Here is a 23,167-nt window from a genome sequence, read left to right on the forward strand (position 1 = left end):
TTTGAAGTGTTTTTCAAAAAATTCAAAATGGCGGAAAATTTCTATAAAGTTATGGGTTCTTGAGGCTCCTCATGAGGAGAGGCATCTCTGTGCAAAGTTTCATGTCTCTACCACATACGGGGCATGAGATATGCCCATTCAAAGTTTGTGATTTAAATCGGTTGCTATAGCGCCCCCCTTTGGCCAATTGATGTAATATTGCTTCATTGGCATCCTCCCATGACCCTCTACCACTGTGCCAAATTTCACATGGATTGACCAAGTCAGTGAGGAGAAAAACGTGGAACAGACACACACACAGAGTTTTCCTCATTATATAGTAAGACGACAAAATTTTGCACAGTGTCTAACAGGATAAAATAATGAAGGTCAAAAGGTCAAAGGTCAGCTTGACTGTGACATCATCATGTTTTAACGTCATATCTCAGGAACAGAAGGGGAGACATTTGGTCAGATACTGAATTGGTGACTCTAATCTTGAAACTGTGCTGATTGTATAGATCTTCTGTGTGTGAAGCATCCATGTTTTCACTGGATGGAGACTGTCAGAGACACTGGACTGGTGGGCGGAGTCACACGACCTATTCTAGTTCTAGTCGAGGAGGAGAAACACACAGGTGTGAATCAGCAGACAGCAGGAGGCTCCAACGACCAACCAGCAAGTTTGTCAACTAAATCGTAGCAGATGGCGGAGAACTGGCCGACGAGTCGAGGTTATTCTCCGCTGCAGAAGTCAGATTTACCATCGCTGAAAAAAAAAAAGGCTGGTAAGTTTTGGCATCCACCTGCTGTCTGACAGATGGCTGATGGGTAACCTGAGCGGCTCCCAGGTGTCCTTCAGAGGACACAGCGAGGTTCATTTTGGCCAACTTCACTCTCTCACACAAACACACACACATACACATACTAGACATTGCATGTCTGAGCATGTTTTCTGTAAAATGATTTCTTCACATTAGTTTCACTGCACGGCGTTATATTAATCTGCAGACCTCGTCTCTGTCAGCTGTCTCGTCATCATTTGAGATGAGTCCCGTCATGTTTGTGTGAATTTTACGACTGTAAAATACGATATTGGGACGCAAAAATCACGCAATACTGTGCTGTATTGATGTGTTTCCCCACCCCTAATATTCACACGTTCAGTTCATTGTTTTACCCTTTTTCTGTTTTTAAGTGGACAAAACCTTCAGAAACCCTGTGTAAAATGTATATTTTCTGTGATATTGTTATTTACTTTAAATTCAGACCATATGAGGCTTCATGAAATTGTCCCATTGTGTTTTGCAGCTGATCACTTGCAGCATCTTTTTACAAGGAAATATTCAGGCGAAGATAAAAAGCCTTTTCATTTCAGTGTTGAAACTTCAATGACTTAATTACAGAAGCACTCAGTGATCCTGACTGTTGGGCTAAAATGAGACCATGCATGAACATGTGGTAAAAATGCACCAAGTACATCCCTCAGTTGCCTTGGAGACGCCTTGTTTTAGGTGAATTTAGGTGAATTTCACAGGATCACGTACCTCTTGTACTCCGCCCCCATTTTGTAGCAAAAACGTCTAAAATGACATACCCAAATTAAAATGACTGTAGCTTCTGAACCGCTCTGACTACATGCATGCATGAGGTCTTGCCAGAAAGCAAACTCTATGAAGTTTCTCAGAAACACTCTAGGTGATACAGAGACAGAGTAATGGGCCTCTGAAGTCAATAACAAATTGAAGATTTTACCTAAAATAAAATAAAAAATGTGTTTCAGGATGAATAACTGTCTGTGGCTTCATCTGAGCAGGTAAATGACACTGTGGGGCTGTAGGCACACTATCAATGAACACTTGTTTCAAATTTGAAGAAGACTGCTCAAAGTATGACCATTCTACAGTGTTTTTACCATGAAAAGATCCAGGCGGAGCTCCAAATGACAAGTCGGTCACTCTGCTTCAAAACAGTACTATCAGTGATCAAACAACACTCAGCCAGCTTCAAACATTGTACCTTATTGAAATCAGGTGTGATTATGATAGCTGATGTTGTTTATGACACAGAAACACCATAAAATATCACCAAATAAAGCCATATGAAACGAGAAAGTTATGATCCCACTTTCTAGACGGTATATCTCAGCCAAAAATAGTGGTAGGAGTGAGACTCTTACCTTTTATAAACCAGCTACGTGCCTGCTAACAGCTCAGCATAAGATCGTGAGTAATCTTTTAACTTTTCCCGTCGAAAAACGGCATGACATGACTTGTCACCACTCATCACGATTTTGGACTTTGTGTGTTTAGGCTGCTCTGGTGCGAAATACATAATAAAAAAAAAAAAAAATGATGTTATTTTTGAAAAGTCGAGAGCTTCCTGAATCCGGCAATACCATACATCACATGGTTTGATGACGTAGTGCGCCTGAGAGATACCATTTAACAGAGGAGGGGGGGAGCGAGGACATCGGTGTCTTGGCGGAGTTAGAGAGGTTAAGTAAATGGAACCAAAATTGAAGCAGTGATGTCATTGCTGCACCTGTATGATTTCTTCACTACTTTGCGCAAAGTCAAATGTGATCTGAAGAAACACCTGCTGCTGGTTTTTGTGCACTACACAACCCAAAGTACACACACACACACAAAGTTTGAGACACCTTGCAGATAGACGAGTGCTCTGGTCTTCCTCCTTTTATCTGAACTCTATAACCGGTCGGATTAGTCCAGCGGTGTGTGACGCCCGCGGTCGCTCGCATGCAGATTCCTGCCCCGTTATCGGCCTCACAGGCAGCCAATCGGCTCGCAGCAGCTCGGCTAATGGCCTCGATAATCAATTTGTTGGCTTTTTCTAATTTTAAATCCAATTACCTCGGGGGGGTGGAGGGGAGCGAGGTGGCGGGGGCGCTATTGATGGTGTGTCCCAGTGGGCGCTACTCGTGTGTGTGTGTGTGTGTGTGTGTGTGTGTGTGTGTGCGCACGCTGTCCCAGTGAGGTGACGGAACAATTTGCGTTGACAGGGCAATTGGTTTTTGTTGTTGTCGGCGGACTCAGATTGGAAAATCAAAAATTTCTCTCACTCCCCTCAACAGCTACACACATACATATGCACACAAACACACACGCGCGCACACACACACACACACACAGAGTAATACAGGAGCACACGCACAAAAATGGAAACACACACCTTGATTGAAGCACACGCATAAGTCCATACAAATTTGGCCTCATTCTTTCATTACCTCTGTCTCTCTTGGACACACACACACACACACACACACACACACACAATGGATAAGGTCAATTTAGGTGCCAGTGAATGAGGATAATCTGGCAACAAGGCAAACAGCCAGTAAATAATCAGCTGCAAAAAAGACGTGAAACTAACAGGCTTTGTCATTTGTGTGTGTGTGCGTGTGTGTGTGTGTCTGTGTGTGTGTGAGTATTTGCTTGTGTGTGTGTGTGTGTGAGTATTTGCTTGTGTGTGTGTATGTGTGTGTCTGTGTGTGTGTGATTTTGTGTGTGTGTTATCAGTAGCCTGCCGGCCTGCTCCCCAGACAGGCCTTTAGCCCTCTCTTGTTTCTGTTTTTCCTCTCTATCTCTCAGACGCACACACACACACACACACACACACACAGATAAGTTTGTCCGCTCTCTTTCATTTTTCACTCTGTCTTCTTCTCCTTTCTTCCTCTTCCTCTTCCTCCCCTCCTTCTGTTTGCTTCCTGGTTTGGAGAACAAACGAGCGAAGGGCAACAGAAGAGTTTGAACACACACTCACATCCTTTTTGACAGAAGCATCATGAACACACACTCACATCCTTTTTGACAGAAGCATCAGTAACGTGTGTGTGTGTGTGTGTGTGTGTCCGTTTGAAAAACCTGAAATCCAGACAGCCGACTCATCTGTGTGAGAGAAAACAATGTTTGTAGTGAGTGAAGCTGTTTGAGGGGAAAATAAATCTTTAGCTGTCTGCTTCATCTTTTCTTTCTTCTCCTCTCCTTTACTCTCCCTCACTTTTCTGTTTCGGCTGCTCGGGAGTCGGAGGGGATTTTTTCCCCGTTTGAGGTTCACACAGAATGTTAAATTTTATTTGTAGAGACACACGAGTTAAAAGGCGGGAGAAGAAAGTGGGATTTTGAAACACTGGAGTCTGAGTTCACATTCCAGCTAAGAATACATTAAAAAAGCCACAGTGCTAAACTTAACCGTGTCTCTTGTGTTGGAGCCGATACAATGAGGAGGATTTTAAAATATGCAACCAGGACCGGCTACGCTGAGATCAATGAGACAAAAAGACACTGCAGCAACTTTGATTTTTCTACAGACTCAAACTTTTGTTCCTTTTATGTTCCAACAGTCGTTAAGTTTCATCAGTCGTTACATCAGGTCAGACACTCTGTGACCTCTGACCTCTGGCTCTCTGTGGGAGCAGCCAGGCTCTCAGATGAGGCCTCGCTCAATCATTTCACACACTAACACACAACCCCTCCAAACCGTGTCCCCGCTCCCACAGCAGGACGATGACTCACTGCATGATGGCTTTGTTATATCCCACAGAACACAACAGGGCCTCTGAGAGGAGACGAGAGACAGAGGGGAAGAGCTGATGGAGGAGAGATGGAGGGAAAGAAAGGTGGCAGGGAAGGAGGTGATGAAAATACAGGCAGGGGATGGATGGAGAGAACAGGTGAAGGAAGTAAGAGCTGGAGGAGAGAAGGGAAGGATGCAGATGTGAGAGAGGAGGAGAAGGAAATGCAGGCTTGAAAAAGAAGTCGAACAAGGAGGGAATGAGAGGACATTAGGATAGGAAGGAAGGAGGAGAAAAGAAGCTCAGGTTGGAGCCCAAAGCACAAGTCACTGAAACCATGGCAACGTTTAAACTTCCTGTTTACGTCCCCCAAAGCTTCGAGGGAAGTGTTGTGACTTTAGTTCTATTTAATTTAATTTCCTTGCTGTCACTGCTCTGTTTTATTTATGTAATATTTTCATAGATCCTTATTATTATTATTATTGTAATTATTATTAATAATAATTCTAAAAACTCCACATACACACACAAATACACATGCCATATTTAACAAATATCTCCAAATTTAACTGCTACTGCAAAATATTATTTTGAGAAATATTAAGCGTATTATTTTAGATTTTTTTCCACTCCAAAATATTTTCCCCTGTTCCTATCATTGGTGTACCTGTAAAGCCACTGCTGTTTTATACTTTATTTTATTTATTTATTTATTTATTTTGTACTATTAAAAAATACAAAAAGAAAACTCAGTTGTGAAACATGTATAGATAAAATAATTTCATGGGATTTTTCCCCAGTGAATTTAATACATGATAAATTACGGTAATTCATCACACTGATGCAAAAATCCACCATTAAAGCTGTTCTGCGTGTGTAGCTGTGTTATGGAATAGCATATCTCTAACCAATAAAGCACTTTTCTTGTCTTTAACTCTGCATCAACATCAGTGCTCACCCCTACGTCAGACTTCACTGGGACCAACAAACCATTCAGTAAATGACAGTACGAACACAGTGGACTCTCGGCTTTGCTCCAGTGAACAAAAATGTGACATTCTGCAGATTGAAAGTGTTAGATATGAAACCCCAAAATACTCAACAGCAACAGTAAAATTTAAAAAGTCTGCAGCCGATGCTGCTGGATCTGTCAGGGTGAACTTCACTGACGTCAGCGTGTGAACATGCTCACAATAGCAACATTACAATGCTGTTTTTCAGTGGGTTAAATGTTCACCATCTTAGTTTGGCCTGTTAGCATGCTAACATTTTGTGTCTAGCAAAATCAAAGTACATCTAAGGCAGATAATGTCATACGTTTTGGAGGTATTTGGTCATAAATCAAAGTATTAGACACGTTACAGTTGTGACCTAATGATGATGCTGGATCAGTTCAATTCAGTTCAGTTTTTTCATAGAGGCACAAAAAAACAACAACAAAAAAAAGATGACGAATCAGGTAATCACTCAAGTCATTTACATGAGCACAGCACTTCTCTTTTCCTGCTGCATCCTCCATACCCACAGTCGACATACAGTATATTATACATACATGATAATAGGATGTAAGAAGCTTCCTGCAGGCAGAAATAGCCCCACTCATCCTCGGCTCTGATTATCTCCGAGTTCTCCGTTAAGATGAAAACAGTAACGTGAAGACGATTGGGTCAGAGACAAAGCAGATTTGTGTCAGCAGTGAATGGGTGGATTTACTGTGTATGAACACAGTCAAATCTGATTTCCCCCTCCCTTGCTGATGCAGACCAGATCATGTTGTGTGTGTGGAAGCAGCCATAAACCCCAGGGAGAGATATTTGTCCTGTTTAGGCGGTGATGAAAAGAGCTGTGATGCGCCACAAAGGGTTTCAAATCAGATTTGGTCGGCCTGTGCAGATGCATCTCCAAACTATTTGTGTCCGATGCAGCTGTTTGTGGGCACCCTGTTTGTTTCTTATGGTCTATTTTCTATTATATTGTGTTTATAATGTACAGAAGCTCTGAGACGCAAGGTGAAAAAAAATCCTAAATCTTCTACTTTGCAGAATCAGATCTCCTATGTACAGAATGTTATCTCTCACTGTACTTAGGAGATAAACTTTAGGTTTAATTAGGCTGATCTGAGAGTGAGGAAGTTGTGCAGGATGAAGTGCTTAGTGCATCAAAGGGCAATGAAAGTTTGGCCAAATGCAGCATAAACAAAAGGTTTGACCTTCTCAGTTAATGAGCTACAAAGTAAGACACAATGGAACCGTGCGGTGGCATCGGCAACGTTTAGAGTCCCACAAGTGCACATTCGCAGTCGACTCAGCAAGTGAGCCAACAAACAAGAGACAGAGAAATTGATTCATGTATTTTTGCAGTTACATTACCGATAAACCTGACCGTGAAATTGATGAGACTAATACACACACGGCCAAGTTTTGCTTTGCTGTTGTTTCATAACCACGGATATTGACACTGTCCATAGTAGGTGTTAATATCTCGTAAGTAGAACTCTCTCGTATGTAGAAGATAATATCTCAAACATAGGAGATAATATTTCATACACACGAGACAAACTAACATTTCCTTCAAATAATTTTTTAATAACATTTTTTCCCCTCCTTCTCTACTTTCTCATTTCATTGACTTCCTCTGCGTCTTTATCTCCGTCTGTTGTATTTACTGTGGCTATTGATCCATAGATGTGTGTATTGTTATCTCACTAATGGGACCGACACGACACCGCCATAAAACTGATGAGACTGCACACACACACACACACACACACACACACACACATCGCACATTTCAGCCGACAAGTTTCTGATTAGCTGTTGTTTCGTAACCATGGATATTGCCACTGTCTATATAGTCGGTGATAATATCTCTTATGTAGGAGATACTATCTCGCACATAGGAGGTAAAATTTTGGTTTTGGCCCACAATCCTCCACAATTGTTTTTCACCTTCCTTCTCAATTTTTTTTTTTTCTCTTTCTGACTTCCCCTCTGTCTTTATCTCCGTCTGTTGTATTTACTGTTCTACTAGTGGAACCAACACAACAGAGATAGTGTCTTGTGTGTAGGAGATAATTTCATACATAGGAGACATAGCTCGTACATAGGAGATAATATACAGGGGAGTTGAAGCTTGTGTGGAGATAATGTCTTGTAACATAGGAGATAAACTTTTTTTAATTATTATTATTTAAAAAAACAATTTCACCCTTCTTCTCAGGTCTTTTTGTAACGATGCTCTCATGTGAAAGAGACATTTGTTTCTCTCATTCTGTACTTTCTCATTTTATTGACTTCCTCTCCGTCTTTATCTCTGTCTGTATTAACTGTTCTCTGTGGCTATTGATCCATAGATCTGCGTATAGTTATCTCCCTCCTTTTATGTCCATGCTGCTCCATATTGGCTCGCAGTGATGATGTATGACAGCCTGCTGGAGGTTTAGTGGAGTTCAAAGTCTCCTCCGCCCTTTTCGGTCTTTTCTTTGTAGCTTGCTAAATGCTGCCGTGACCAAACCTCTCAGGGGCTGCAGTTCAATCTTGACCAGAGATGACCCACGGCTTAATCCTGCCTCTTTGTGCCATTTCTTCTTCGTTTTTTTCCACTTGAACTTCTTTGTAGTTCCATTTCATTCATTTCACGTTGCAAGCACTGAATGATAATGGCATTGTGGAATAATAGGGATTCCTTTGTGACTCGGGCCAAAACGTTTTCTCTGGCCGTGTTTGAATCGTAAGCCTCGGACCGTCGAAGCGTTTGAAGTCCCCTCAGCCTCTCACAGCTCTGCAGGCTTCTGTTAAATCAGACCGGATGACAGCAATGGCTGATTTTAGAAATAGAAAGCAGTGGTAATATTTCTCTCACTGTGCCAAAACCCATGTGTGTCATGTTCCTTCAAAGCTCCGTGTAGTTAAGGCTCTTGTAGCTTTATTTTATTCCCCCTGTTGTTAGAGATGTGCTGTTGCTAAGGGTTTATCAGCTGAAATAGTAACTGTAGTTCAAGTTTGTGAATAACCTCTCGCACTGCATTTCAGTCACCAATAATCAAGTTTTCTCAGATCTATTTACAGGCTGCATCGAAGCCTTCGGCAAAACTACACAGCAGATTGAAGTCATTATAGCTGGAGTGGGCAGTTTGAATGTCAGAGAGCAAAAATCAACAACAGCAATCTTTGAGTTCATTGTAATTTAAGTGACCTGAGAGAAAACTGGATCTCTTTAACTCCTCTTAGCTCTGTTTCAGTCACAGGTCATTTCAGAGAGAGGGCATTCCTATTGGCTGTTCTAGAAATGCAGATGTGTGTGCATGTCCCTTTAGATGGTGAAAGTCTGATTCAGTGGAGGAGAATCCAACAGCTGCCTACACTGCACACTGATCAAACAGAGTCTAAAAGAGTCTGACAGTTAACCAACTAAAGCTGCAGCTTCAAGTTCACGTCCTCCGCCTCACTCCCCGCTGCTGCAGACCACCTCACTGGGAGGAGAGCAGGCAGCAGCTCCATCTACTTAAATTCAGCCAGTGTAAGCCCCAGCTCTGAAGGACCAGACAGTGCCGACTCTCCGCTGGATCGGCAAACTTACTGTTGTTGCAGGTACACAGATTAGACACGGATGCTGCTGCTGGACACCGCTCTGCTTTGACACCTGGCATGGGGGGGGGGATCCATTTATTGAGCCAAGTATGTGCGACTCCTCTACGATAGGTGGAGATATGCCCCCTTTCAGCTTGTTAGTATTGGACCTTTTTCCTGTTGACCTATTACGTCACAGACCAAACAATGGACAAACAAGTTAGCTACGGTTAGCTAGCTGCTAACTGGTACCATGGTGGACAACTTTACAGCTCTGTACATTTGGTCCGTCCAAAAAGTCACGGCTCTGGATGTAGATTTCTCCATGTTGTTACCGGCTTCTTCTTCTCTTACACATTTAATGCTGTTGGACTTTCGGGTCAAAGCCCGGGGCGGAAACTGTGGAGCATGCTCAGAGCGCCTCGGCCAGTTTGGGTCTGATTGACTGTATACATGCAGGAGTCACATGATCTGGGTGTGTTAGTCCCACTGTGGCAAATTCACTTTAGGACCATTTCAGTCACACTGACATGTTTACACGGATTTTAAAAGTCCGGTTTTAGTGGGACTGACACAATAAAATGATTTTCTCTAATGTCATGTAAATGCACTGAGTGGTGGGGAGCGAGGTGGAGGGAGCGTTGGGTGGCTAGCAGCTAATTCTTAGTCCTACTGGTTGTTTGTAGCCTTATGTTGCTATGATAGGAAGTATCTTGCAGTCCATTCACTGTGTGTCTTGCAGGAGTTAGTCAGCGCTTAAAGTGATATTAGATTTTTTAAATTCAGCATCCCTAGTCACAGTATCTGTAGCTGCTGGATGTTCCCCTCTCTTCACCCGCTGGTCTCTAGCGGTGTCTGCCTGCTGTTTGGGCAGCTCGTGTCATCGACTCCAGACCTCGTATCTAACTCAGAGAGGACCGGTAATATGGAAACTGAACTACTATTGCATGTAGTGACACCTTTCCTATTTCATTTCATTCATGAGGTGGCTGTGGTGAAATCTTGCAGGTACACTTGAGATTACAGCGCCGCTTCATCCTTGACACCCCTTCACCTTCTCAGACTGCAGCTCTCTATTAGCGGGCAAACAGCCGCTCAGTCTCCTCGTCACGTCTCCGCGCTCCTTCTGTCCGCACCTGCTGCTGAAATGATACACAGATGAAAAACAGACAGAGGAGTCGTATGTCCATAAATGAATAAATAAAGGCCCTGAAATAGAAAGACATGTATGTGATTAGGAGCGTAGGAAAAGGGATGAAGGGAATGAATATATCAAATCAAACTGATGTCTGGAAAGAAATAAAAAAGCCTAAAATGGGATGAGTTTTGAGAGGGAACATGTCAGAATAATGAAAGCAGATGGCGGAGGAAAAAGACAGTAACATGTTAACATAAATAGCACAAAAGGCTGCATGTAAATAGAAAAAAGAAAACGGATAAAGAGCAGGAATCTGTAATCTCTGGCGTCTCCATGATGCCAGAAATACCCCATAAACCCTTCTGAAAGGGACTTAAATTAATAAATGAATCAGTGCTAGGATCATAAAATTACACATAAAGACAAGTAATTAGAGCAGTATAAAGAGAAAAGCAATATAGGGAAAAAACAGTCCATAGAAACTTGGAAAAGCAAAGACCCCTTACAGGAGTTACAAAGAATATTCACTGTGACTACGAGGCAGGCGAGAAGAAAACAGCAATCTCCTATCAGCAGTAAATGTGAGTTGTATGTCCATAAAAGCCTGAAAGGCAGGACGCACTGCAGCGACCAAATGAGCAACACGAAAAGACAACAGAGGGAAGAAACAGCGGCCGCCCATTAGAAATGTGCTGCTCGTCCTCAAACACGCAGAATCCTTCACAATAAATCCTCCTCTTTTGTTTCGCCTTTGCCTTTGGTCCGGGGTCATGCGGTGTGGTGTGAAGGCTCCAACTGCTGCTTTTATAACGCAAGACGCTGCAACCACACAGCAACACAGAGGAGAAGAAAGAGGTGAAGTGAACGAGGCCAGAGCTTTGGAGCTTTTCATGATTGATTTTATTCTGGCTCAGGAGCAAAAGAAGTAAATTAAGTTTAATTAAAATGTTTTTTCATCTTTTCTTTTGCAACTACAGAAGGTGTTAGGACTTGGTATGTCTGAGGCCTTAAAGATCAGGTCAGCTTTTCACAAACTGTAATCATTGGCTGAATTTGGCTTTCACTCCACAAACCAGTCACTAGAAGAAAATGCTGGCATTGTGCGTTTCTGCAAACCACAGATTTGTTACCATTGTATGTTTTATGTAGCAGATACGTTGAAACTTTACACTTCAACAATGCTGGAGTAACGTGGTTATGTTTAGGCACAAAAACTACTTGGTTATGGTTCGGTACAGATCATGTTTTGGCTTAGATTACCTGCTTTTGGTGACTCTATCCCAGCTGAAAAGACAGCAATGTCTTGGTAAAAAATAACCTTTTTTTGTGGTACTGTTGCCACTGGAAGAGCTATGATGGGTTGCTAGAAATCATCTTAAAGGGATAGTGCACCCAAAAAATGAAAATTCATCCATTATCTACTCACCCATATGCCGAGGGAGGCTCAGGTGAAGTTTTAGAGTCCTCACATCACTTGCAGAGATCCAAGGGGAGAGGAGGTAGCAACACAACTCCACCTAATGGAGGCTGACGGCGCCCCAGATTCAAACGTCCAAAAACACATAATTGAAACCACAAAATATCTCCATACTGCTCGTCCGTAGTGATCCAAGTGTCCTGAAGCCCCGACATAAAAAGTTGTTTGGAAAAACGTCATTTGAACTCTGTTTTTAGCCTCATTGTAGCCTGTAGCTCTAACTGCCTCTCTGTGCACTGCGCTCACGCTTGCGCGCGAGACCAGCGAAAGCACGTGAACACACATGAAGGCGGTGCCCATGTCTCACGGTCTCGCGCAAGCGCACACACGTGAGCGCGGTGCCCAGAGAGGCAGTCAGAGCTACAGGCTACAATGAGGCTAAAAACAGAGTTCAAATGAGGTTTTTCCAAACAACTTTTTATGTCGGGGCTTCAGGACACTTGGATCACTACGGACGAGCAGTATGGAGATATTTTGTGGTTTCAATTATGTGTTTTTGGACGTTTGAATCTGGGGCGCCGTCAGCCTCCATTAGGTGGAGTTGTGTTGCTACCTCCTCTCCCCTTGGATCTCTGCAAGTGATGTGAGGACTCTAAAACTTCACCTGAGCCTCCCTCGGCATATGGGTGAGTAGATAATGGCTGAATTTACATTTTTGGGTGCACTATCCCTTTATCCCGTTGAGAAATGCTTTTGCAGTTCTAAAAAGCAACCATGTTTTGTGACACTGTTCATTCTAAAAACAACCATGAGTTGCTGAAAAACAACTGCTTTTGTTGTTCGATGGTCTTGAACAGTTGTCGGCAGAGTTCTGGACCTTGGCAGGTGTCTTGCCTCGGTGTCACACCATCCACCATGCTAACCAGGTGCAAATGTAACCTAATGTGTCCGTGTAACATTTTCTTCTGGTAACTAGGTTTCACTGTGGTAGCTGTGCTTCCATGAACTTGTTTTTAAGTGCAAGTATCTTTTTAGAAAAGCTTGATGGAATCAGCAAATCTTCCTCAGTCGCACAAAAAAGTTTTGACACTCACTTTACGTGTTTTTTTCCCCATGCTGAAGAAGACTTGTTATAAATAGGACATGGAAACTCCTTTGCAGAATACATTTGAGAGTTGAGTTTAGTTAATTTTAATATCAATCAATAATCAGCTGTTTCTGCTGNGCAAGTATCTTTTTAGAAAAGCTTGATGGAATCAGCAAATCTTCCTCAGTCGCACAAAAAAGTTTTGACACTCACTTTACGTGTTTTTTTTCCCATGCTGAAGAAGACTTGTTATAAATAGGACATGGAAACTCCTTTGCAGAATACATTTGAGAGTAGTTAATTTTAATATCAATCAATAATCAGCTGTTTCTGCTGTGGCGTCCTCCTGTGCATTAGAATCATTTCATTATATGAAACATGATCGACCAAGCTGTATGTAAAGCGTAGCATACCAGCAACTTCTGACCAAACTACACTTTGTAGAGACGAGTTGATTCGCACGTAACCAGCCAATTGAAACATGCATAATATGCATTTCTTTTTTCAGGTTTGCTTAAAATTTGCTTGACAGTTCCATGGAAATATAGGTAATAAGTAGTTATTATTCCGTCAGATATTCACTCTATTTCAATAACAACAAGTTTTTACCACATTTTAATTAGTGGAAGTTTTTGGTACAATTAATTTGGTTGCAAATAAACATTTGAGACATTTCCTTTCTTTTGTGAGTAAAAATAGTTTTGCAGAAAAACAAAGTTAATAAAAATGATATTATTTTGATCTATTGCACTGACATTTGTGTCACAGTTTCGCATCTTCAGCTGTGCTGCTGCGGTATTGTACCTTTTTGTGTCGTGATCAGAGACATGAGAACACCTCAGCGAGCTCCACCTGATGAATGATGACTGTGGTAGAAAGCTGTGGAATACAGGAAGTGGACGTTTAAGCTTAAATTGTCTTTACTAAATGTTACTCAAAGGTCAAGAATGAATCTTCATGCTCAGGGAGCTTGGTTGTTGTGGACACAGGGACTGTAACTAAAGCCATTTGTAAATATTCTATGTTGGTTATGACACCTGTTATTAGTCAGTAGCACAGATCTGGTTGGTTCAAAGTTTTTTTCCAAAGCAGGGACGAAGTGGCAAAGTTTTTACGTTCTTGAAGAAATAAAGATAATAGATCAGGAGGGGACGGTAAAGACGGAAAATAAAAAGTTTAGAGATGGGAAGCAGCGTCAGGGGTGAAATGCAGACGGAGAGAGAGCCTAGTAAAATGACATCAGCTTAAGTCCTGCTGTTTAATAATTCAGCCAGTGGCCTGCAGGAGGCAGGAAGCATGGAGAGAGCGGGAAAGAAAGAGAGTGAAGTGGTAGCGTTTAGAGGCGTGGTGTTCAATAATTCAGCGGGAGGCGTCTGGTCTGGCTCTGATGCAGCAGGTGGCTGCAGTGAAACCAGAAAGATCACAGAGAGAATAAAAAGCTCTCTGAGAAAACCTTTTCCTGTCTGAGACTCTGAGATGAGATAAAATGAAACGAGGCCGTCTGGATCCATGTGGAGAAACTGGGACATCACAGCAGTGACACTGAGCAGGAGCCAGCAGGAGAGGCTTCGTCGCAACATCATCAATTCCAGTCTGGAAGGACGATTTTAATTATGAGCGAAAGTCATTTATTCTCTTTTCCTGACATGCTTTTACTTTACGGGTCATAAATAAATGAAGACATATGCATTATTGAAGCATTGTGTTACTGCACATTTAAAGATCTGATCCATTACATCACAAAGTGGGGTCACACAACATGATGTTTGGGACGATTATAGTTCAGATTTCAGCGTCGTGAGTGAAGTCAGTCCCAGTGTGGGAGATGAAGCCAGACTGTGTGTGGTGTAAGATGAGTCTGACTGATCCAGGAGCTCAAATTTTATGACTGGAATCATCTACAGGGCAGGTCGATGGAAAATGTGAAATGTGAAGAAAAAGACAGACTAGGAACAGAACATGTAAATATATAAATAGTGGCTGGACGTGGGTTTTATAAACTCAAAAAATAAACCATTTATTGTACTTTTGCAGCAGATACAGTCGGTGCTCACGTGCGCGCGGTGCACAGAGAGGCAGTCAGAGCTACAGGCTACAATGAGGCTAAAAACAGAGTTCAAATGAGGTTTTTCCAAACAACTTTTTATGTTGGGGCTTCAGGACACTTGGATCACTACGGACGAGCAGTATGGAGATATTTTGTGGTTTCAATTATGTGTTTTTGGACGTTTGAATCTGGGGCGCCGTCAGCCTCCATTAGGTGGAGTTGTGTTGCTACCTCCTCTCCCCTTGGATCTCTGCAAGTGATGTGAGGACTCTAAAACTTCACCTGAGCCTCCCTCGGCATATGGGTAAGTAGATAATGGCTGCATTTCCATCTTTGGGTGCGCTATTCCTTTAACAATAACGGCACGTATCATGTCGACCTGAAAGGATGGCTTTTTTGGTCAGTGTATGACGCCAGAAGTCACTGACCAAGCGGCAGCTTTCGACGACTTCAGAGTGAGACCAGGTTTACTCAAGAGACACGATTGTATTTAAATAAATTTGCCATAAGAAAAGTACCCTACAGCTATTAATACTATAATGTAATAAACTAGCACGTTTTTTTGTGGATTCCATTCACGTTTTGAGCAGGGGCGTTGTTTCAGCAAAAGCTAAGGTATGGCAATATGACATGACGTCACAGAGCTACTGATGATGGAGTTTCAAAAATATGAACTTATATAAAACTTCACTTTGGTCTTTGACCTGTCAGAAGTACATACTATGCTATTGAAAACTGTTTCAAAGGACATGAAGCTGTTTCTCACATTCATAATACCTCATGTCTGCATGTAATGCACGACTTGGTGAGAGCAGTGAAAACATCGGACCTATTTCGGCGCATATTTCAGCACCACGGACAGCGAGCGGACGTTTAATTATCATTAGTCATGTGTTTAACTTCACAGAAAATAAAGAAAATAAATTAATTACAAGCTCATTTCTAGAAGATAACCAAGGGGTCCGGTGTATGAAACACAGTAAAACAAAGGCCAATTTGGTACAATACTGTATAGGCGAATTTATTGGAGTGTCTCCAGAGACCAAAAATACAAGCTTAACATGCTGACATGAAGAAAAAAACCCACATACAATCAGACAGGCTTCAAGACATTTAGACAGGCTGTCTACAGCAGCAGAGCAAAATGCTTTTACAACACACAGATAACTCACATAACTCATAACTCGCAGAGGAGCGAAGTGGCGAACAGTTTGATTCAATAACACTCATATTCACTGATGAGCATGTTATTGACCTATTTAAGTGCAATACAATGAAAACAACCAGCCAGCGCGCCTCGAGTAATGACTACAGAACCTCTCTCTTTTTTTTTCCTCCCGATTCCAAGGTATGGCAGCTGCCATACCTCGCCATCCCTAAATGACGCCTATGGTTTTGAGCCCTGGGTCTTCAACAGGGGGCTCAAGATCCCGAGGGGGGCCTCAGAGTTAGTGCAGGGGGGGGGGGTCGCCAAATTATTGTTTAATAATTTCAGTTTTAATCAAATGTTTTTTTCAAAAATGTAATTACATCTAAAAATGCACATAAACACGAATCCACAATTTTTTTTATTAATGATTAAGAAAAGAATAATACTAATTTACAGCACACAGCATGGATTAAAAGGCTTACCGCTAACCATGAATTCTTTAGCAATCGTGAGCTAGCTAACGCTAAATCACCTTGTGGGAACTATCCATAATGGCGAGGTGAACCAGTGAGCTCACATTCACGTTCTACTGAAACGTATCATCTATTTAATAGGGGTCGGAATCACCAAAGGCTCCATGATATGATATTATCACTAAACTTAAGTCAATATTAATACAATATAATTAGGATTTTATACGTGTTGTGATATGCTGAGTATTGTGACAGAATACATTGTGTTTTCTTACATTTTCCTTCACTGAAGGAAAACATTGTCAACATCTGTTTTATCTAACAACATAAAGGTTTCAGTCAGAGAGAAGAGAAAGAGAAATCGTTGAAACTGTTTCTAATATTCAGAATCAATATGTATCAATTAATCAGTATTCTTTACAATACTAGTCATGACGTAGTGTTTTCTGCCTCGCCAAACATCTCCACACCTCAGCTGATCAAACCAAACAATCTGCATGCAGAGATTAAAATAGTCAGGGCAATTGTTTTTTTGTGATTTGGGTGAACTGATCCATTAACACACTGCCAAAAAAACATGGCTTTCCCGTGTGTGTAGGTGTGTGTGTGTGTGTGTGTGTGTGTGGCTATTGAATGATGAGAGCCCTCTCCCAGCACGAGGCGGGCGTTATCACCGTAAACTGCCGCGATGCATTTCATGAATACATCTGCATTCATCTACTGGAGGCAACTCTGCCACACACACACACACCACACACTCATACAGATATGAAAACACACACACACAATAGCCAATAAGCATTCACAGCGAGATGGATAATGTTTTCCAAAGTGTGTTTACTGCTGGAGGCGGACAAAAGCAGCTACTCCTTTATCAGAGTGGTAACTGGGGCAAGCCAGGACACACACACACACACACACACACACACACACCTAGAGATACACAGCGTGACAGTGCCTGTCATTGTTACCCACCCGGTCTGCATCCCCAGTGTTTTCATTTCATACGACCAGATAACATCATCTGAGGGCTGCGTGTGTGTGTGTGTGTGTGTGTGTGTGTGTGTGCGCGTCTGTGTGTGCAACATTAAATAACGCTGAACACAAACACATCACCAATAGCAGCCATTATTATGTTTGTGGCGCCTCATAAAGCCCAGCACTCTACTGTATGTGTGTGTCTCTGTGTGTGTGTGTGTGTGTGTGTGTGTGTGTGTGTGTGTTTACAGTTTTGGATGACAAAGTCATCAAGTTGCTTTTGGCCATTTTGGAGACAGTTGGCGTGTGTGAGCGAGCGAGGTAGGCCAGCACTGGGGAGAGGAGAGGGAGTGAGTGGAAGTGATCTTCAGCTGTTTGCAGTTGCAGTAACATGTATTATTGAACATCTGTTACATATTTAAACTCCACTACTCAGGCTGAGCAGCAGATTGGCCGGATGACGCACACACGCAGAGAAGAGTTGCAAATAGATTTGCAGTGTTACTGTAAAGAGGCGAAACATCCCGAGGCGGTGAGCAACAGGTGCGCAGGAGCAACACTCGTCCACTTCGAAAGGACAAATTATGGACCAAAACGTTGCTGAATTGTCTTTTGTTCCAGCTCATGTGTCCACTGGGAGTTTGTTCACAGCACTAATATCATTTTCAGCTGCTTTAGAGCGCTGGCGGCCACATTTAAACTTCATTAGGCAAATGTTTTTGTCTCTGTTTTTCCAGAGAACTCAGAGAGGCCTTCTGTAAATGGAGCACTTACAGTGAAAGAGGCCGGAGCTTCAAGCTGGTCAACAGTGGTGTTTTACATTAGTAGAAATGTAGAGAGAAACGGTAACGATCACAACAGAGGAATGAACTTTTGTTAGCTTCCTTTGTGGCAAACTTTAATGCAGTTTCCTTTAGATGGTAAATGCATACTTAGGGGGGAGTCATCAGTACAGTCTGTGCTGACATATGACGACAAACTGCACTTACAGTTTGGCATTCTTAATACATTAACCTCTGTAAAGCCAGTACGAGGTGAAATAGATAGATAGAGCAACTTCACACCCTGCTTGAACTTCAACATTAGCATGTCTACTAAAAAAGAAGCATTGAAACCCCGACACAGCAGCCCAGATGTCAGAAAGAAATACTGGCATTGTAAGTTTCTGCAAACCACGCATACGTTATTGTTGTACATTCATTTGCATCATATCAATGTCTCTAAAGTGACGAAGTATATGAGCTGAAATTGTCATCATGAGGTGGAGGGGATGGTGGATGGTGTGACACCTAGTTCAGTCAGGACCACTTCACTCAGAGAAAACTTTATTTCCTTTGCAGCATTATATTTGGTGATGTGGCCCCTTTCTGGGGCCTCTCTGCCCTTCCATGTGCCTACATAGAAAGCCTAAAGCAGAGAGAGCACACCTCTCTGCCCATCCACGTGCTTGCAGGGAAAGCCTAATGTGGAGAGAGCACACCTCCCTGCCCTTCCATGCACCTACATGGAAAGCCTAAGGGCAGGGAGAGCAGCAACCTGCCTGCAGAGCTGCGGACTGATGTTCAAGACCAACAAACAATATAACTGGTTGTTGAATAGCCTGAATAGTTCCACCACAACCAGGTGTTTAAAGCCAAAACATGATATTTTTCTAATCCTAGCCAAGTGCTTTTAGTGCCTAAACCTAACCACACGTTAACCACGGCATCTTTTAAACATAAGAAAATGAATGGTTTGAAAATATCTGCAACATAGTGATGTACAAATGTAACATATCCGTGGTTTCCAAAAACGTACAATGCCAACATTTATTCTGGCGACCTGGTCAGACGAAGAGCGCCATTCCATTGTTACTACAGCTCATAATTCTGAAGCTCAAATAGCCAAAAAAAAAAAAAAAGCATAGTTCGACCGAAAGCTAATTTTTTGGACAGCCTGGTCTCCCGAAAACAAAGTGTCGTTGCTTCCAAGAGTCATCCCCCCCAAAAACATGCTTCAAACTCTCCCAAACTCAAGGACATCACTGAACCTTTCAACTATGGGTAAGACACGACGCTTTCCTTAATGTTCTCACCCTATCTCTAACCAGTCGTACTTCTCATGCCGAAATCCAACCAACCAAACCATCGAAGGCAACAAGTACTAGCTAGTCAGGGGCAGGTAGGGCGAGTCATGACTTCACCATAGCAAGATCAGTCTAATGATGTCATGCTGCGTAACAATTAGCCGTGTGCCAAGAAACAGCCCTTTAGAGAAATGCTGTTTGTTTTCGTCGTACTGGGCTGTCGGTCCAAAGGGACATTTTTCAGACTATTTTGGTTTCTGAATGATAAGCCATCGGAACAACACTATAAAATGGAATCAAGATCAAAACTTAAAGTAAGTGTATGTCTAATCAGAGTGAAGTTACTGCTCACATTTGATGTGGAGCCACTCGACTCCACGTCCAAATACACCAAATATGCTAAGCTAGATTTTCTTTTCTATTTGATGAAATGGTGCAGCCGTGTAAAACATAGAGTCTTGGGTTTGAATATATGTCACAGAGAACATCTTTAGTACAGTCAGAGTAGAATTACATCATATTTCCAACCTCAAAGCTGCTTAAAGGGAAACAAAAGGGGGAAATGTGGAATTGAAATGTGGCTAAAACGATCTTTTCCCTCCTCTTTCTTCACATCACGCTTTTTGTTCCACCCCTCCATCCTCTGCCGTCCCTCGCCTCTTGTCGCCAGCCACCCAACATCAAACTCATTTCAGAGATATTACAGCCAGCTTAGTCAGAGGAAACATTCTGCCTCTCCTCCTCCCCCTGTCGTCTTTCTGTGGAGGAAAAATGTAAAAATGTAATCACTTTAAGCGGGAGGATGAAAGCCTCAAGTATCATTGTATATACATCAGCTGCCAGAGCTCATTGATTACACTGGGGATGAATAGGCAGCGGGGGGTGAGACACATTTCCCATCCATTAGAGTCAGAGAGACTTTATGTTGTTGTATAATTGACTTTGAGTGTTCATCGTCTTTGATTGTGACCTGTCGCTGCTTAATGAGAAGGAAATGACGGTATAAGGAGATCTGAAATCAGGTCACATGTTGAGCTGTACTGTTTGTCCATTCCAAGACACCGCCCCGTGTCTCACCCCTCCATCCTCCTTCTTCTTCTTCACTCTTTAATATAACCTCTAATGTTTCCATCTGTCCTGCCCTTTTCATCCTCTCTGTAGTGTCTATGTCTGCATCCTGCATTCCAACATGTTCTCATCCCAACTCATCAAAACTTTGGTCAGTGGACTTTTACGTCTACATATGACGTTCAAGGTGTCCTCCTGTGTCTGTTGTTGACCTTCTGGGGCGCTACATCAAATTACGCCTGTTACATGCATTGTGTCTTTTACGGTTTCACAGGAAATGCTCAGTTTCAGCTTGTTAGATGCACACAGTCTCTTTCAAAATAAACTTGGAACATGGATACTGAGACAAAAGCCCCATTCGGATGAGATTAGTTTAACGTGGAGACGTGGGGTAAAGTAATTATTACCAGGGATTTTAGTTCCGTCCAAACGCACCATGTCTGTAATCATTACAGATAAGTCAGTAAAAATTACGGCGACTTTTACCTTCTGTAAAACAGTCGAGAGAAAATACACGCAGAACGTACGTGCTACTTGGCCGTCGGATGTAGTCCATGTAATGTGTTCAAATGCAACTGACACAGGGCGACGTGAGGCGACGTAGATGACGCAACAGTTGGCTTTCGTCGCCGCTAGTTCTTTGATGTCGGTTTGGTGTGTCCGCACCTTTAGGTAGGCCTAATATGAATCCATATTGCTAATCATTGTGTCCACACAATCCTGATCATGGGCAATGTTTCATATTGGGCTAATCATTAATTATCATTATCCTTTAGCTGATGCTTACAGGAAGCAACGTAGCACGCACATGTCGACAGGGAGGTGACGCCAGGGCGCAAACCGAGTTAGCACTCCCATCTCTGGTAGAATTACGGAGATTTCTTGTCCCGTGCGAATTGGACATTTATATTCCAGACATCCTGTGGAAAACTAGCATTAGTCCACATCCCTATGTAAAACTAATCGTGTCCGAATACTAAAGATAACAAGAATTTGGTCGCTCTTATATCTATAGTTGTGCTGTGGCAGTGCTCTCATGCAGGTACATCACACTCAGACACACACACTCTCTCTCTCAGCTCCTTCCTGCTGCATAAAATTCATTCCTTCAGTTCTTTGTATCCTCCATCCACCTATGATGATTAAATGGGGTGGTGGTTTTGTCATTATACTGTAATGAGGCTCCACCACCTGCTGTGTGTGTGTGTGTGTGTGTGTGTGTGTGTGTGTGTGTGTGTGTGTGTGTGTGTGTGTGTGTGTGTGTGTGGGGACACAGAAAGGCATCAGAGGAGAATAACATGTAAAATCTGAACCATGAGACTGAGCGACAAACAAAAGCAAGACGTAGTGAGTGAAAGACGGAATAAGATCGGAGCTGGAGTGATAATCCTGTGGTACAACATACACAGTCATCACTGTGAGTAATCAAAGATATTAATCTTCATGATTTATGCAAAAAAGTGTTGTGTATTTTACATGAACATCTGGACTGAATTATAATGAGTCACACGCAGAGAGAGAACTGTGTTGAGGTAAGAAACGACACTGCAGACAGGAAGGAGTTTGTGTTGGAAAATAAGGCTGCAGAATCCCAGAGCTAAATGAGGCTGATACCTCCAGTTATGTGGACATGTGTCATAGGTGATGGACAGACAGGAAGTGTGGAGGGACATTCAAATCCATCACCTTGAAGCAACCTGGAGGTTTTCTGGTGCAGAATCAACAGAGACAGGTGCAGAAGTTTTGGCTGCTAAACTGAACTGTTGGTTAACGCTCACTCAGGGTGTACGGAGGCTCAATGTGCCAAAACTAAAACTGTGTTACAGTGACACAAAAAGATCTATGGACTGTTTTAAAAATGTGCCAAAATATTGACCAGTAAGTATTTTTATCAATCAAAGTACCAAATGTTAACATGATACACAACGAACAGACAGATGAAATAAAATTATCAGTAATAAAAACAGTTCAATGAAACTTTGTGACTTGAAATGTTTGAATTTATTTAATAACCAAAGTTAAATGCAAACCACTGGTGTGAGACTTTGTTCTCAAAAAGGTTGACTTTATTAGCTTAAAATATTGTGACTTTATTCCAAAGATTTTATTCTTGAAATATTACAATTTTATTCCCAAATATTCTGACTTTATTCTCAAAATATTATGTCATTATTGTCAAAATATCATGACTTTATTCTTGAAATATTATGACTTTGTTCTCAAAATATTATGATTTTATTCCCAAAATCTCATGACTTTATTCCCAAGATATTAGGACTTTATTCTTGAAATATTATGACTTTATTCCCAAAATATTAAGACTTTATTCTTGAAATATTATGACTTTAATCCCAAAATATTATGATTTTATTCCCAAAATATCATGGCCTTATTCCCAAGATATTAAGACTTTATTCTTGAAATATTATGACTTTATTCCCAAGATATTAAGACTTTATTCTTGAAATATTATGACTTTATTCCCAAAATAATAAGACTTTATTCTTGAAATATTATGACTTTATTCCCAAAATATTAAGACTTTATTCCCAAAATGTTATGACTTTATTCCCAAAATATTATGACTTTATTCCCAAAATATTAAGACTTTATTCCCAAAATATTATGACTTTATTCCCAAAATTTTAGGATTTAATCTT

At 41.7% G+C, this 23,167-nt stretch overlaps 2 protein-coding genes across 4 annotated transcripts in view; one reads left to right on the plus strand and one right to left on the minus strand.

The window, feature by feature from the left end:
- rnf213b (ring finger protein 213b) overlaps positions 1-23,167 on the minus strand; it is a 528,456-nt gene that overhangs the window by 391,821 nt on the left and 113,468 nt on the right. Inside the window, exon 1 of one of the 2 annotated variants that reach the window (XM_050059310.1) lies at positions 11,649-11,906. The exons of the other annotated variant lie outside the window; for it this stretch is intronic. The gene's annotated coding sequence lies outside the window, so the exon portion shown is untranslated. Of the gene's footprint in view, positions 1-11,648; positions 11,907-23,167 lie in introns of those variants that run through there. 2 annotated transcript variants of the gene reach the window in all.
- Positions 1-23,167, plus strand: part of grid1b (glutamate receptor, ionotropic, delta 1b) — an 827,749-nt gene that overhangs the window by 161,191 nt on the left and 643,391 nt on the right. The window lies entirely within an intron of this gene.

This window comes from Epinephelus moara, chromosome 13, assembly GCF_006386435.1.
Source record: "Epinephelus moara isolate mb chromosome 13, YSFRI_EMoa_1.0, whole genome shotgun sequence".
Lineage (NCBI taxonomy): Eukaryota > Metazoa > Chordata > Actinopteri > Perciformes > Serranidae > Epinephelus > Epinephelus moara.